This window comes from Cupressus sempervirens, chromosome 4, assembly GCF_028749045.1.
Source record: "Cupressus sempervirens isolate cs-2001-9-10 chromosome 4, ASM2874904v1, whole genome shotgun sequence".
Taxonomy (NCBI): domain Eukaryota; kingdom Viridiplantae; phylum Streptophyta; class Pinopsida; order Cupressales; family Cupressaceae; genus Cupressus; species Cupressus sempervirens.
This window is the reverse complement of record NC_143121.1, coordinates 281,253,805-281,268,726: the sequence shown is the minus strand read 5'-3', so window position 1 is coordinate 281,268,726 and position 14,922 is coordinate 281,253,805. Positions and strand designations below refer to the sequence as shown.

Below are 14,922 nucleotides of genomic sequence, written 5' to 3'. Positions count from 1 at the left end.
AATGGAGATCCAATAGTGGGAATATGAAGAAGATTATTCTTGTCATGCTTCTCCTAAAAACAAGACCCTCATTATCACACTCTCATTCACTCTCCAAGGTGTGAGATGAGAAAGGCCTCGTTTGAGGAGGACCTTGCAAGAAGGTTTTCTATTGTAGAAGAAGAGACAAGGCTCAAGATTTCTCAAGTGCAAGTAGCTGAAGCACAAGAGCCTCCAAGGAGAATATTTTCTATCTTCAGATAGAGCAACCCTTCTATCTTGCAAAACAACACACAAGAGCCAAAGACACACTCATAAGAAACATTGCCAAATCCATTTGAAGAATATCCATCTAAACACAAGTTTTCTAGCCTTAGAAGAAGTGAGCATCCCTAGATTTCCATTCCATGTTGTAATCATCAATAGCTTGCAACTCCTTAGCTTTATGTTGAGAGATCACCAAAGGGGATAGAGGAGGATGAGGTGCTTCCTATCCTTGAGGAACCAAAGACAGTTGATCAAGCTTATGATAGAAAAGAAATATTAGTCTTGCTGCAACAAGAAGAAGAGAAAGACAATTAGTTGCAATAGAAAGACAAGCATGAGTAGAGGGAAGAAGAAAAGACAGATGCAAGTTATGATCTAGAAAGTGATTTTTCTAGCATCATAATAGATTTTTTCTCAAGCTTGACATTATACTAGTAGCTCCCAAGGAGGTGGCTCACAAACACAACCAAGACAAGGTGGAGATAATTTCTTTGCAGGAAGAGGAGCCACTTTCAGAGCACAACAACACATGGTCAAGGCTGATTTCTTAGACCAAGTTCCATCAAGAGGATGCCCCATCAGGCAGCCAACTCTACAATAAATCAAAAAGTTTCCCCCAATCATACTTACTTTTGAGCATGATGATGATTTCCAAATGAAGGAGCAAGTATGTCTTGCTCAATAAGGAAATTCCCCAATGCAAGAAAGCTTCATTATTTTTGGCATTGGGAAGAAGTTCCATGCAACAATGTATTTGTTATGCTTGCTTCTATTTTTAGTTGTCCATGTGCATGGAAGGAGATATAAACTTGCAAGAAAGGGTAGCTATTTCAACAAGCCAGTTAATAGTTTTTATTGATTTTTATTGTTTGTAAATACTTGTACATAGTAGTGTAGGTGTTTCTAGCTTTCCAAGAAGTGCACATGTATAGTTTTCTAGAGCTCCCTAAAGCTTCTTTTTTTTGTTGGTTGCAAAATTTTGTAAAGTTGCAGGTGAGATAATGCATCATTATCTACTAGTGACTCTATGCCCAATGGATTGCCTAAGGTCACTGATCTATCTTAGCAAGAAAGCATCCCCTCTGAGTCACTAAGAATGTTGGCTATTTTTTCTTCCATTTACTCTATCATTGATAAATTATTTGAGAGATCTTCAATGGGATCAATTCTTTGTAGTGGGTTAACACACTAAAGTTGGTGGTTAACATTTTGTGTTGGCTCGGTTCCTTTTTTTGCTGAGTGAAAATTTTGTTTTAGTGCCAAGTGACCCAGTTTCTTTATTAATTGAGTTGGCTTAGTTTCTTCTTTTGTCAAGTTGCATGTAATCCAATGACTTTCACATTTTTGCAAAACCCCTTTTTGCCTTTGCAAAGATGTAACAGTTGGTGGATTTAATCTCATCGTCATCAATAATTGTGTCTTAATCTCGATCATCCATTTGAAATGAAAGGATCTACATTGATGGTTTTGTTTTAATCATTTTTTGGGAGATTTTCGTAGCATATGGGTTGTCCATTTTAAATGGGAGATCTTAATCAATGGTACACCTTTCTCTTGGAAAAATTAGATCTTTTCCACATGGGTCAACTATATAGGTGTACATGGGTGGGTTAATGTGCGCTAGTACATTTGGGCTCATTTATTGACCTTTATTGGTCAAAATTTTGACCTAGTTTTCAACCAAACTTTGATCGAATTTGACCAACACATTGGTCAAAAATTTTTTGGTAAAAAATTTGACCAACCTACTGGTTGGTGAAAATTTTGACTAATACATTGGTCAAAAACTGTTGAAATTGCTAGCACATTTTCTACCATTCATTGTTTGAACTTTCAACCAATGCTTGGTAGAAAACTACAGGGAAGTGGTTTAAATTTCAACCAATGCTTGGTAGAAAACTACTAGGCATTGGTCAAAATTTTGACCAATGCTTGGTAGAAAACTATTAGGCATTGGTTGAAATTTCGACCAATGCTTGGTCAAATTTTTTTTGAGGCTCACAGTTATTGAGGTCCACTTTAGTAATGGCCCTTCCTGTGAAATTGTTGTCTAAAACCTTTCTAATGAGATAATGTGTTATGAGCTCTTCATTAGTGGGATGGAACGTGAATCCAGGAGGCAATTGTGCATCACCCATATCATGGTAGCCATTGCTGAAGTGGACCTCAACAACTATGAGCCTCAAGGAGGGTTCAATTCCCTCCTTTATTATTCACTATGCATATAATCCCATACACCCATTTGATCTCAAATGATGATATGTACTGAATGTTGAGTGTCTGTGCTAAGTGCTCCAAAACCATCCATTTCATGCCTTCATCTATACACAATTTCTTTCTAGTTTCTTTCTACTTGCATGCCCATTTCATTTCATATGATCATTTGAAAATTGTGTCACTCTAAGCTCTCAATTGTTTCCTCTTGATTGATTTGACTCGCTAAGTTGGCTCACCAACTTGCCCCACCAAGTCGACTATTCAAGTATGTTTGCCAAGTTGACTCTTTGAGTTCAGTCATCAAGTTACCCCACCAAAGTGCCTCATCGAGCTCACTCACCAACTTAGCTCGCCATGTCACATCTCTAAGTGGCCTTGCTAAGTCAGATCACTAACTTGCCCCACCAAGTTGCCACTTTAAGCCCACTCACCATGTTAGATCATCAGGCTGGCTCCCCAAGTTAGCTCGCCAAGCTGACAATTGAAGTATGCTCACCAAGCTGACTCTCTAAGTTTGCTCACCAAGTTTTTCCCCTAGGCCAACTCTCCAAGTCAGCTCACCAAGTCACCCCCACTTGCCCCACCAACTCACCACTTTAAGTCAACTCGCCATGTCAGCTTGCCAAGCCAACTCCCCTACTCAGCTTGCCAAGTTGACAATTCAAGTACGCTCACCAAGTTGACTCTTTATGTTCGCTCACCAAGTCTGCCCCCTAAGTCAACTCACCAAGTCACCCCCACTTAGTCACCTCAACGAGTTGACTCTTTAAGTTAGTTCACCAAGTCAGCTCACCCAGTAGTTTCACCACCTTACCTCGGCAAGTTGGCCCACTAAGTTGCTTCTCTAAGCCCACTCACCATGTCAGCTCACTTGTTCGACTCACCAAGTTGACTGTTCAAGTATGCTCGCCAGGTGGGCTTGCAAAGTCACCCCACCAAGTCATGTCAACAAGTTGATTGTTCAAGTATATGCTCACCAAGTTGACTCTAAGTTTGCTTATCAAGTAACCTCACAGAGTCACCTCAACGAGTTGACTCCTTAAGTCTGTTCACCAAGTTAACTCTCCAAGTCATCTCACCAAGTCAACTCACCATCTCATCTCACCAAGTGGGGCTCTCTATGTAGGCTCACCAATCTGCCCCACCAAGTCGCCTCTTTAAGGCTGCTGACAATGTTGGCTTGCTAGGTCTATTCCCAAAGTTGACTCACCGAGTCAACTGTTCAAGTATGCTCACCACGTCACCTCACCAAGTTGACTTTTTAAGTTTTCTCACCAAGTTTGCTCACCATGTTAGCTCATCGAGTCAGCTCACCAAGTCACCGCTCCAAGTCACTTGAAGCAAAGAAAAATTTGGTGTCATTCAAACTTACCATATTTGAAGGGATATAGTGGCTGAAAGTGCATATTAGATTCATGGCACTGAATATGATGGCTGTAAATTGCATATCAAACCCATGTAGGATAATATCAATCTTTCTATTATAGATCATACTTAATATCATACCTTAAAGTGGTCATTTACTAATCCCAAAGTGGTCTGTAGAAGCCTACAATAGCTAGCTAACATTTGGATGTGATACATGTTGATTATATGACATTAAAACCTATGGATTGAATTGTTACAATTTGATTTGTGACTGATAATAGGTCTGTAATCTCTCTTTTTAGTCTTAGCAATAAACAATAAACTCATATTTTGCCATATCATTTAGCTATACATGTTTTGATTCATTGCATAGTCATTTCCTTTAATCATTTGTAATGTGTTATCATAAACAAGCATCAAAGTGAGATCATTCTCATGAAGAGGGAACATGAATACCAGAAATATCATTAGAACCATTTTCATTGGAGCTAATAAAAAAAGCACATTAAGCTCTAAACCTTGTTTGTGTTCCTCAAGTTAAATGCTTGCAAAACCAACCTTCAATAACACCATTTTCAGGCTGCATATAAATGTCCATGGCATTTTCCTCACTGTCCTTACCAGCATAATCATTTTTCAAGGGTGGAACTTACTTTTCATTTCATCCTTGTGTGCACCTACTTGCAATAGGGTGAACAGTGACACAACATTCCTCAATAGAATACAAGCCTTGGATTACACATCCAGTAGACGCTAAGTTTTAAGTTTTTATTCTTTGATTGAAATTTTGCTTCAGTACCATTGTGACCTTTTCACACCTTCATAACCATTGTTGCTTCATGGCACTATCCTCACTGTCCTTACCAGCATAATCATTTTTCATGGGTGGAACTTTTCATTTCATCCTCATGTGCACTTGCTTGCAATAGGGTGAATAGTGACATAACATTCCTAAACAGAATAAAAGCATTTGAGTACACATCCAGTAGATACTAAGTTTTTACTTTTTATTCTTTGATTGAAATTTTACTTTAGTACCATTGTGACCTTTTCACACCTTCATCCCAATGCAAATGAGGACCCTCTCTTTTGGCTTTCACAGTGTGTACTCTGTTAGTTTTAGTTGTAGCTTGGCAACATTTTGAAGTCTCAGGGGCTATCAGATGGAAATCTTGAGCAAGTCAGGGCCCTGGTGGCAAGTATTTAGTTGAGATCAATTAGTTCAAATTTGATCTCAACTCAAAGGTATGCAGTTGAGAATTGAGATCAATTAGTTTAAACCTAATCTCAACTCAAAGGTAATAGTTAGGGCAAGCCCATGAAGTTAGATGAGTATCGATAAGGGTCAAGTAAAACAAATATCACTTCAGGTCTAAACAAGTTGAGTTTTTTGACACTTAGTCAAGTTTCCACATCTACTATAGATGGAGCCAAAGAGGAGCTTGATTAATGCCCTCCTCTTGAGGCTCTAAACCCAAATTCATCACAATTTCCTTAGTCTTGATACAATAACCAGAAACTTGCAAATTGTGAACAACGTTATGTGTTTGAGCATCATCATTTTTAGTATTCACTTAGCAAAAAATGTCCCTCTATTCAAAAATTCATTTCCTATAAAGAGTGAATAGAGAAAGGAACAATGGGTGACTGGTGAACAAACATAGTGATGCTCTTAAACAATGTTGTATGGTAAATTTCAAAATGATATCCAGGATGTGACCAAGCATCCTTCATGATGCTCTAGATTTTCCTATTCGAATATTGGCAATTTTTTAAATGCAAGGTAAATACCATTCAATCAACTTTGATTACTATATTATCCATATTAAAAGCTCTGATCATTTGGAGGACAAGCAATGGAGCTTCAACACCTATTTGTCTGGGACGAAGTACTTTTGTTGCTTCTATCAACAATTTAACACCTTATCAGAAGAACCACAAATGACATAGCCAATAAATTATTCCAAGTCTCCTCTAAGATGTTCCTTAACACTAGGTGACTACCATTGGCATTGATCACCTTTTGTTACCATATTATCCATATTACAACTTTACTACTCTAAAATGATGTCTAATCAATACAAATTCAGAGCCAGTACTTTAAAATGAAGTTAAATCAGTTTAGGAGTTAGAGTAGCAACACCCTGGAAAAAGATTCATGAGAAAACATATTAGCATTGATCTTTAGCTAACTCATAATTTATTGATTAGAATTGCATAACATCTATCTTTATCCACATCCTCAATTACCTTTTTTTTCTCATCCACTGGTGGGAGTGGAATCTGCAATCAGGTAAAAAACAATTCCAATGTGATCTCCACATGCATTAATTTTTGTTAAAATTAGATAGGAAAAATAGTGTACAATTTGTTATATCAGAGTTCATACCTTGATTCTCCTCATCTTATTAGTGAATTTTGAATTGACTTCGAAGACATCTGTTTGTGCCACAGTTTTTGTATTTGGCTCTTTATTGAGAATTTTATGTTTCACACATGAAAGAGAATGTAGCAATCTAACAATATCTTCATCGGTCAAATTCAATTGAGTCTTCACTTCTGAGTAACTTAGCCTTTTAGATGCATTCAATAGCAAGAATTCTGATGCCTATGTATCATAACCACAGAGTAAGTTACACAAGGAAAAAGAAGTGAATTCCTGATATATCAAGGAAACAGACACTGATAAATGTGATGTATTCACTTTGCATATTTATGGTTTCTATAACACATCAATTTTAGTTTTCCTTTAAATAGATAGCATAAGTAGAAAATGAATCAAATTATCAATGTATGGTCATTAACAATTAATGACATTGACCATTGCTTTAACTTATCCTACCCAACAAATTCTTAACCAGAAACTGGAAGAATAAATTCCTAATAATGATCAGTAGAAAATGACCTATAATGCCATTTTATATGAATCAAGTAATCTAACTGTCAGCCAGTAATCAACCAAAAAGGTAATTACCTGGTAAGTAGTAACAACAAGTTCCATAGGCTTAGGGTAAAACTTCCCATTAATATTACAAGTACCCAGAGATTATATCCATGTAAGCTTTCTATGCTTTGTCTTTGTCTGATAGAATTGCTTGAACACCTCTACGCATCTTACCTGCATTAAGTAGCAAAGGTCAAAATGTTAAATTGCTGCAAAAATTGGAAAATTTAAAAGGTATACTATATACTAAATGGGCATACCATTTCGGCTGGCACATTAAGATCAAATAATTTGTAACTCGGCCAAAACCCAGTTGTCAAAACTATCACAGTCAAGTCTATGCCAGGATGTGCTTGAGAATTTTCATTAAGATAATCGTCAGAATGCCCTCTGTTCTCCTTTGGTAATGTTAAATCTTTGACCTACATACAAGAACAAAGATTTTTACACAATTTACAATTAGATTAACTTCATTGATAAGAATCAAAGTGAGTTTTTTATTTATGTATGATGCAGCATACCATTCCCTCCATTTTAGAAGTAAATTGACCACCACACTGTTGCTTTAGCTTTGTCAATATGCTTCTTTCATGATCATCATTTGCACTTTTATCAAACAAAAGTCTCCGTGCAAGCTTCTTCCTGCAATTTCAACAAATATTAATTATATATCACAACTCTTTAATCACAGGATCCACAATAGTTGGAAGCTTTGACCTGTCTGTGAGCTGTGGCTTGGCCTATAGCAGCAAAAAATTCATTAGTATATGCATCTCAAAATTTAAAAAATACATCAAGCAATTCAAGTCAGTTCCAGTCTGTAAATTAATTGGCATTTGTTTCTTCTTTAACATATTCAACAATCAAGTACAAGGTTTTTTAGTTTGGACTCTGCTCTAATGAGCATTCCCTTACAATCAAATTTACTTACTTTGGCATTGTAGTTTGCATCAAGGAGAAAATTTGATGATTTCAAATCACAGTGAATGTTAGATGGATCACAGTGCTCATGCAAATGCTTCAGCGCTCTGTAATATTTTGGGCATAATGACTTTAGATTCTGTTGCACTATCTTTATTTTTACAAAAGAGAAACACAGAGAATTTGCTCTTGGCTTAAATCATTATCACTATTGGGTCAAACCATTTTCTTTGAAACTAAATGAATAGGCATTAGAAAAGAGATAAAACAATGCCAAAACAAAGGATGGTCTATTTAGAAGTTTTAATAGCCCATAATCACTTTAGGAGGCTTATTGAACCTATTTAGAATTGAAAGTGAATAAAAATGGGATAAGGTTAGGAATTGAAAGAGAATAATAAATGAGTATAGAATCTCACTTGAAAACAAATATAACTAAAGATTTAATGTGATGAAGAAGACTGGAAAAGAAAATGCCAATGAATAGAGCAGATCAGGATGTAATGATCATGTGGACAAAAATACAATCAACCCATTACTCTTCCCATTAGAATAAATTTTGAACAAACCCTTGTAACCACTTCTCACTATTTTTGTTAACACCACAATGAACAAGAAAATTGACTGTGTGGAAAACAAGAAAACTCTTTGGCAGGAATTTGTCTCGAGACAAAAAAAAACCAAAGCTGTTATGTGTTTTCCACAGCTACATATATTTGTTATAAGTATTTGTTGTTGCATCAAAAATATCATGAGTAGGACAATTCTAATCAAAGATTTTAAACAGACTTGGCCTATAAACACAATTCACCTCAACAACTGAGCTAACATCAAGAGGAAAAACAAGAGACATATAGCTATAGAACCTAGCTCACTCACAAGCAAGCATGTGCCCTTGTTAGCAATCCTGTCAGCATTCTTCCCCAAAGATGGAGATGAATCTTTGATCAACCATTTCTATTAGAATGATATTGTAGTATTTACCCATAATGGTCATTTAAGTCACCTAATGCATAGTTTAGAATATCATTATTGACAACTATTGCTGAGGGCAAAAAAAAAAGGGTAAATATATAAAGGGAACAAAATGATCAAATATCAAACATTATAGGTAGCCACACATAAATCCCATATCACATTTTCATTGTATGTTATGGGCAGTAGTATTTGTGCATCATTTTAGACCTACGACATGCAAAGTGTCCATTTTATGTTAGTTTGAGCTTCACTTGGTTTCATGAATACTATAATATTCTCTACTTAAAAAGGCCAACCACGTGAAGGTGGAAGCTCATTTGGCCTCACCCCCCTCCCCCTAACATCAATCTAAAGTACCCATTATCATCTAATTACATACTTCATTCATTCATTCATCCATTTATGAACTATAACATTCAATCAATACAATCACATAACATTCATTAATATGATATAAAATTCATTAATACACAATACTAATCAAAACTTCATTAACACATAGCAATATTCATTAACATAAAATAAAATTCTATATTAATATGCATCATTCATACATAATTACTTAAAATAAAGTTCTTTCATTATCCAACAAGGTTTATCAAAGAAGATTTTAAAAACATCAGTTTTTTTTGGTTTTCTGAGCTCTCTTAAGAAAAGCACTCATAGGAGCATCCATATCTACTTCATTCTTCTCCTCTTCTGGCACGTGTAATGTCAAATTATGATGGCTCCTTCTCTTTGGAGGAGCAGGAGGTTGTTGCACTGAAGTGGGCTCTGTTGCAAGAACAAGTGAATGGGATAAATTGGCATACTCTTTTTCTTTTTCTAACTGTTACAAGTTTGTAATTAAGTACGAGTACAACATAAAATGCATTTTTCTTACCTGACAATTCCACATCATGTGCATTAACATTTTGATTTGCGTCAACATGTTGAACACTTGGAACATGGTCCACCCCTACAACATGATGTTCAACATGCTCTGAAACATTCAAAAATAGGATACACGTCAAATTTGAATTGAAGATGTTAAATTGTATTCATAATTGCATAATTAATTTCCAATAGAAAATTAATACCTCCACCACTATAATGCACATCATGGCCTTCGTCATGAGCAGGTTCTGTGGTAGGATATGAAGTCTGCAGTAAAATGTTATCCACATTGTTATGTAGTTAATTTACATTTAAAACTAATACCAAAAAAGAATCTTTTGAACTATTTAATTTCATTTACTTTTCATCTGACCAATTTACCTGCGAGATATCATTTGGTGCACTAGATTCTTGGGCAAGGCTTATAGATTCTTCACGTACACGTGCAACCACAACTTTATAGCCTTCCTTCAAGGCAATTTTTCTAGTTTCATCTATGACCTCCAAATTGAAATCTATGCCCTGTGTTTTTTGCTTGATAGCGTCAATTTTCCATGTATGGTTTCATTAAACAAAACTTGTTGCAACATTATATTAAAAAAAAATAAAAATTCATTGCTCTACTTACAAGTTGAGACTGTAGATTCATATAGCCACCAGAGCCAAGTTTGTGTTGGCCAACCTTTTCTACTCTCGCTTTTGTAGCCATGGATGTGTCCTGCAATCTATGAAAAATGTCAAACATCTTAGATTATATATTTACAAATATCAATAATTAGTGCATGATTACAATGTACTTAATACTATAATGACATACCTCTTTTTTCCCTGTGCTACTTCATTATCTCTATCTTCACATATCCTTTTCTCCTTTGCATCTTCTATTATTTCATTCCACTCCATCGGTGGAATCATAGGAGGATGGTCATACTTTGGGTTATCCTGAAGAGCCCTTCTATATTGATCCCTCATAGTCTTTATATGCTTTGCTGCTCTTTTCAGAAGTAGGCCAGTGTCAAAAATATTTTTTTTCCAAATTTCTCCTCAATAGATGTAATCAGCTGACTTTTTAATTCCATAGCTTGTAAATTCCACATTTTTAAAAACAAATAGATTGTTAGATCAATAACTTTAATATATTACAATAAATAGAAGAAAAGAAAAATTATGTACCAATGATATGAAACTACGTACCTTTTATGTATGGTGGGTCCAAATAGTCTCAATGTCATATGAAACAGATGTTCAAAGAAAGCATTATTACCTACAAAAACATAAAGGATTTATCAGTCCAAAATGAGTAATGTAAAAGTAAACTAAATTTACACTTTAAATAATATCAATTTTCAAGCACCTAGAAGCTTTCATTCTTTTAATGGAAACATAGTTTTCTTATTCAACAACAATGTCCCTTCATACGAACCAATAATAATGACACAAACTGCTCCAGGAAATGGATCAACTTCAGTAGTACTGCTCTTTGTTGGTCTATCAACTGAAACATCATAACAATTAAATGAAAATTTTAGTACTACTCTCCGTTGGTCTATCTCCTTGCCTATGTCCATGTCTCTCTATGTATGGGTATATATATATGTATGTATGTATGTATGCATGTGTTTGTTTGTATGCAGGCTTCTGTAGACATCATTTAAGCATTGATATGCTACTTCATTGTTCATCAACTTGTAGAAAGACATTACAAAATATAGCACATTACAAATTATAGCAAAACAAGGTTTTACCAGTTCTATTGGGCATAGATGATGATGTTTGCATGGTCCTTGTTGCCGACAATATAGCAGACAATAGTAGACCGTTAATGAAAGGAGGAGTTCGCACTTCATCATGAGCTGAAGAATAGAATATTGTTAGCAAAGACATTTGCAATGGATAAAGATCAAATGGGATACTAGCGAGAAACGTCCATTAAAAAAAAAGGTAATTGTTATAATGTTGATCAAAACAAACAAAGTGTTACTTACACGAAGGTAATGCGAAACAACCCTGACCATGTTCAGCATGTGATGTCACAACTGGCACATATGTCTATACAAGAATACATAAAATTAGAGATCTTGATCTATAAGATACTATAAAATATTAATAGCTATTGAACTTCTATTACTGCTTTAGTCGAATTACTGCTTACCTTCAAAGATTGGATTCTATGGTCCAATTCTATTCTCAGTGCCTCTTTCTCCTCACTTCTATCACCCTTGATGATAATTTTAACAAGTTCATCAGTGTATCTTTGAGTAATTTTTTGGGTGATGAATATAGGGTCAGTACTAAGGCCAATGTCATGTAGATATGACACTCATATTAGATATGACACCCGTATTTCAAATTGCATTTGATCAGTGATCATTGTAGCTTTTTCCTATCATTTGTGACATCAAATATTCATATACTTTCATTAAAATAACTCCAAAGCCATAAAGAAAAGAACATAATAATATGACATTTGTTTCTATATTAACATTAAAATTTACAATAATTAATGTTTACCTCTATTGAAGGTGTCTGAAATGGTGCATCCATATTGCCCTGTGAAAAAATTAGTAAGTCTTAGAAATCAACAACGAAATTAAAGTAGTAGACTTACCAAAAAAAATATTAATAACAAAGTAGATTGTATATGTAAATCATTTGTCTTAAGTTAAAAATTTAGCGTAACTAATGTTTATATCTAAAAAAATATTTGACATGTTCTACTTAATGTTTATATGTGCACTGAAATATGATCTAGAAAGGGCCTTTCCACATAGTATGTTGGTACTATTTGGCAATCATCGATCATGTGGTTATTTTCAAGCTTCTTATGCAAAAGGATTTGCTGGAAAATGGTCAGAGGTCATTCAGTGAACTAGAAATTGAAACCTTCCTGAAATCCAGTCAAAAGATTGATGTTAGATATTTTCTAGGGAAATTGAGGGATACAAATCCCTATAATCATCTCAATCCACACATATGATGTGGTTTTGAAGTTTTGAATGGTTCAGAAAGATACATATTTAATAAATAAGCTTCTCAAATATAGAGTAAAGAATTGTTTGGTCTAGCATCTCAAAATTCTCCCTTGATCCCCTAAAATCAACATCATTCTCATCTTCCAGGGAGCATATATGCTAGCAATCATATCAAGCCCTAAAACATAGAAGACAATAGCATAACATTGCTAAGATACATGTCGGTAAGGATAGATGGGAGAAGGGTGTGTAGAGATAGCCAGACCTTTTATTAGACTGAGATACAACACCCATCTAGAAAAATGCCACACTCTTAGAGTGGTGTAGGATATTTGTGGAGTTTTCTGATTGTATAAGATTCCCAAGCTTCACAATTCATGGATTTTGTTATCTTTTCATTGCTAAAACTTAGTTGTTTCTAAGATTTTAATGCATTCACCTTCAAGTACACAATCAAAGTTCTTCAAAGTTGTATCATAAGTTCAGTTCCTTAAGAGGGATTCCTTCTAAATTCTTATGCACGGAGATGTGTATGTGTGTAAAAAGATAAAGATATTGTTAAGAAGTGAGGGGCATTAAGAAAGATACTGTTGATGAAAGATCAAGTAATACTACCCTTAAGGAAAAATGTGGAAATACTAAAAAGAGAATCTTCCAAGGCTCCATCTACACCTACATAATATAATGGGCAGAAAAATACCATAACAACTGAGTTACATATATACAACTTAACTACCAATCAAGGCATTTTGATCAGTGTCCTTGTTTTTGTATTCATTCTAAGCTACTCTTTGGTCCAAACTGGTTATAGGTGAGTAAATTGCTCCATTTGTAGGGTTATCAAAAAGAGTTGTAAAAGTGAATTAAAGATGCATTTAGTGTCTCTATTAGAAGGTGTTGTGATGATTACACAATAAAGATAACAACGGAGCCTCACAACTAGTGAGCCGAGTTCCCATGAAGACACTAAGAACTCACACCCATGTGAATTAAATAATCAACTCCATATTCATGCATTGTGATCCTCGTGACTGACTTAACTACCATTTGCTACCCAATTTTTCTTATAAAATAAAATTAGGGGCAATAAATGTTCATCATCAGTACAACCATACATCTAAAATTTTAGGGATGGAACAAGGGACTGAGTAGTCGAAATGTATGTGACAGGACATAAGTCAAGATTGTTACTAATACTAAGTTGGCTGCATTTTGAACTCTTACAAATTCTGAAAGGAATTCTCCCTCTTATATTGACAACAATTTGAGTTACAGACATGCAATAATATCAAGCACACACTACAAATTTTATTTATCTTTTACAAAATTGTTCTATTAACTATTACTTACACACTGAACTGTTACTTTATAGGGTATAGAATTTTGAATCCATTCCCTATATTGATTTCCATTTCTATAAATTGACACAATCAGAACAAAAATGTCCAGCTAACAATCTATGCATTGCAATGTCATAAAATATTTTGAATCTTTGAAAAGGCCTGGATCAACATACCTATTTTAGCAAATAACCCTTCAATGTCTTTAACAGATCTCTCCAAATCAGAGAGAGGTGTGTAGGCCTGCTCGATCAAAGTGTTTCTGCTCACCATACAACATCCCAAATGTAAGTCTCATCTAAGAATATCCTGTAAACTACATCTACTAAATAACACTACATGCATACAAGCCTGATTTCTTTTGGTTTGATATTATGCATTCTCTTTCTTTAATTACAAATTTTGCCTATTTTTAATCTTCCTTTAAAGCTGATATTGTTTTCGTGGATTGCTCAAGAATTTTCTCTACACTTTCAGATACAGTTAAAAAATGGAGGCCTAATGTACTAGTGGCATCACAGTTCCTGCCAAGGAAAATTGCATTGGAAGATTGATATAGTAGAAATAATATATTAGATTAGGAATTATAATTATATTAACCATGAGATAAACCTAATATAGCCGTTAGGATATGTGAGACTAGAAGGAACAATATGATTAATCATGATAGCCTTTTAAACAACACTAACTCAAATAACTTGTGGTGCAATATTATTTTGCACCTTGAAAATGTACACATATATCAATGTCTAATAGTGTATCAGTTATTCATAATTTTAAATTGTTGTTCAGAAATTGATATTTGATACAAAAGTCTCAAGTACAATGTTTCTTTAGCACTGTGGCTGTCAAGTTTTCAAGGAAAAGGGGATTGGTAGATCATATTCCTTAACTAATGGTTGAAATGGGGATCCAACATCAAGGAGCTTTCCTTTAATAATATTTTTAACATCTAAGATCTATAGCTTAGCTGCATTTAGCTCTAGTAAAACAGTGTAGACTAATGTAGAAAATATATGAAAAAATGAACAATGTTTGATACGTGCATAGTATGTTAGAA

General features: G+C 34.6%; 1 pseudogene; it reads right to left on the bottom strand.

Annotated features, from left to right (window-relative positions):
- Positions 1 to 6,024: 6,024 nt before the first annotated feature.
- Positions 6,025 to 7,714, bottom strand: LOC149561093 (cullin-1-like; annotated as a pseudogene).
- Positions 7,715 to 14,922: the final 7,208 nt, after the last annotated feature.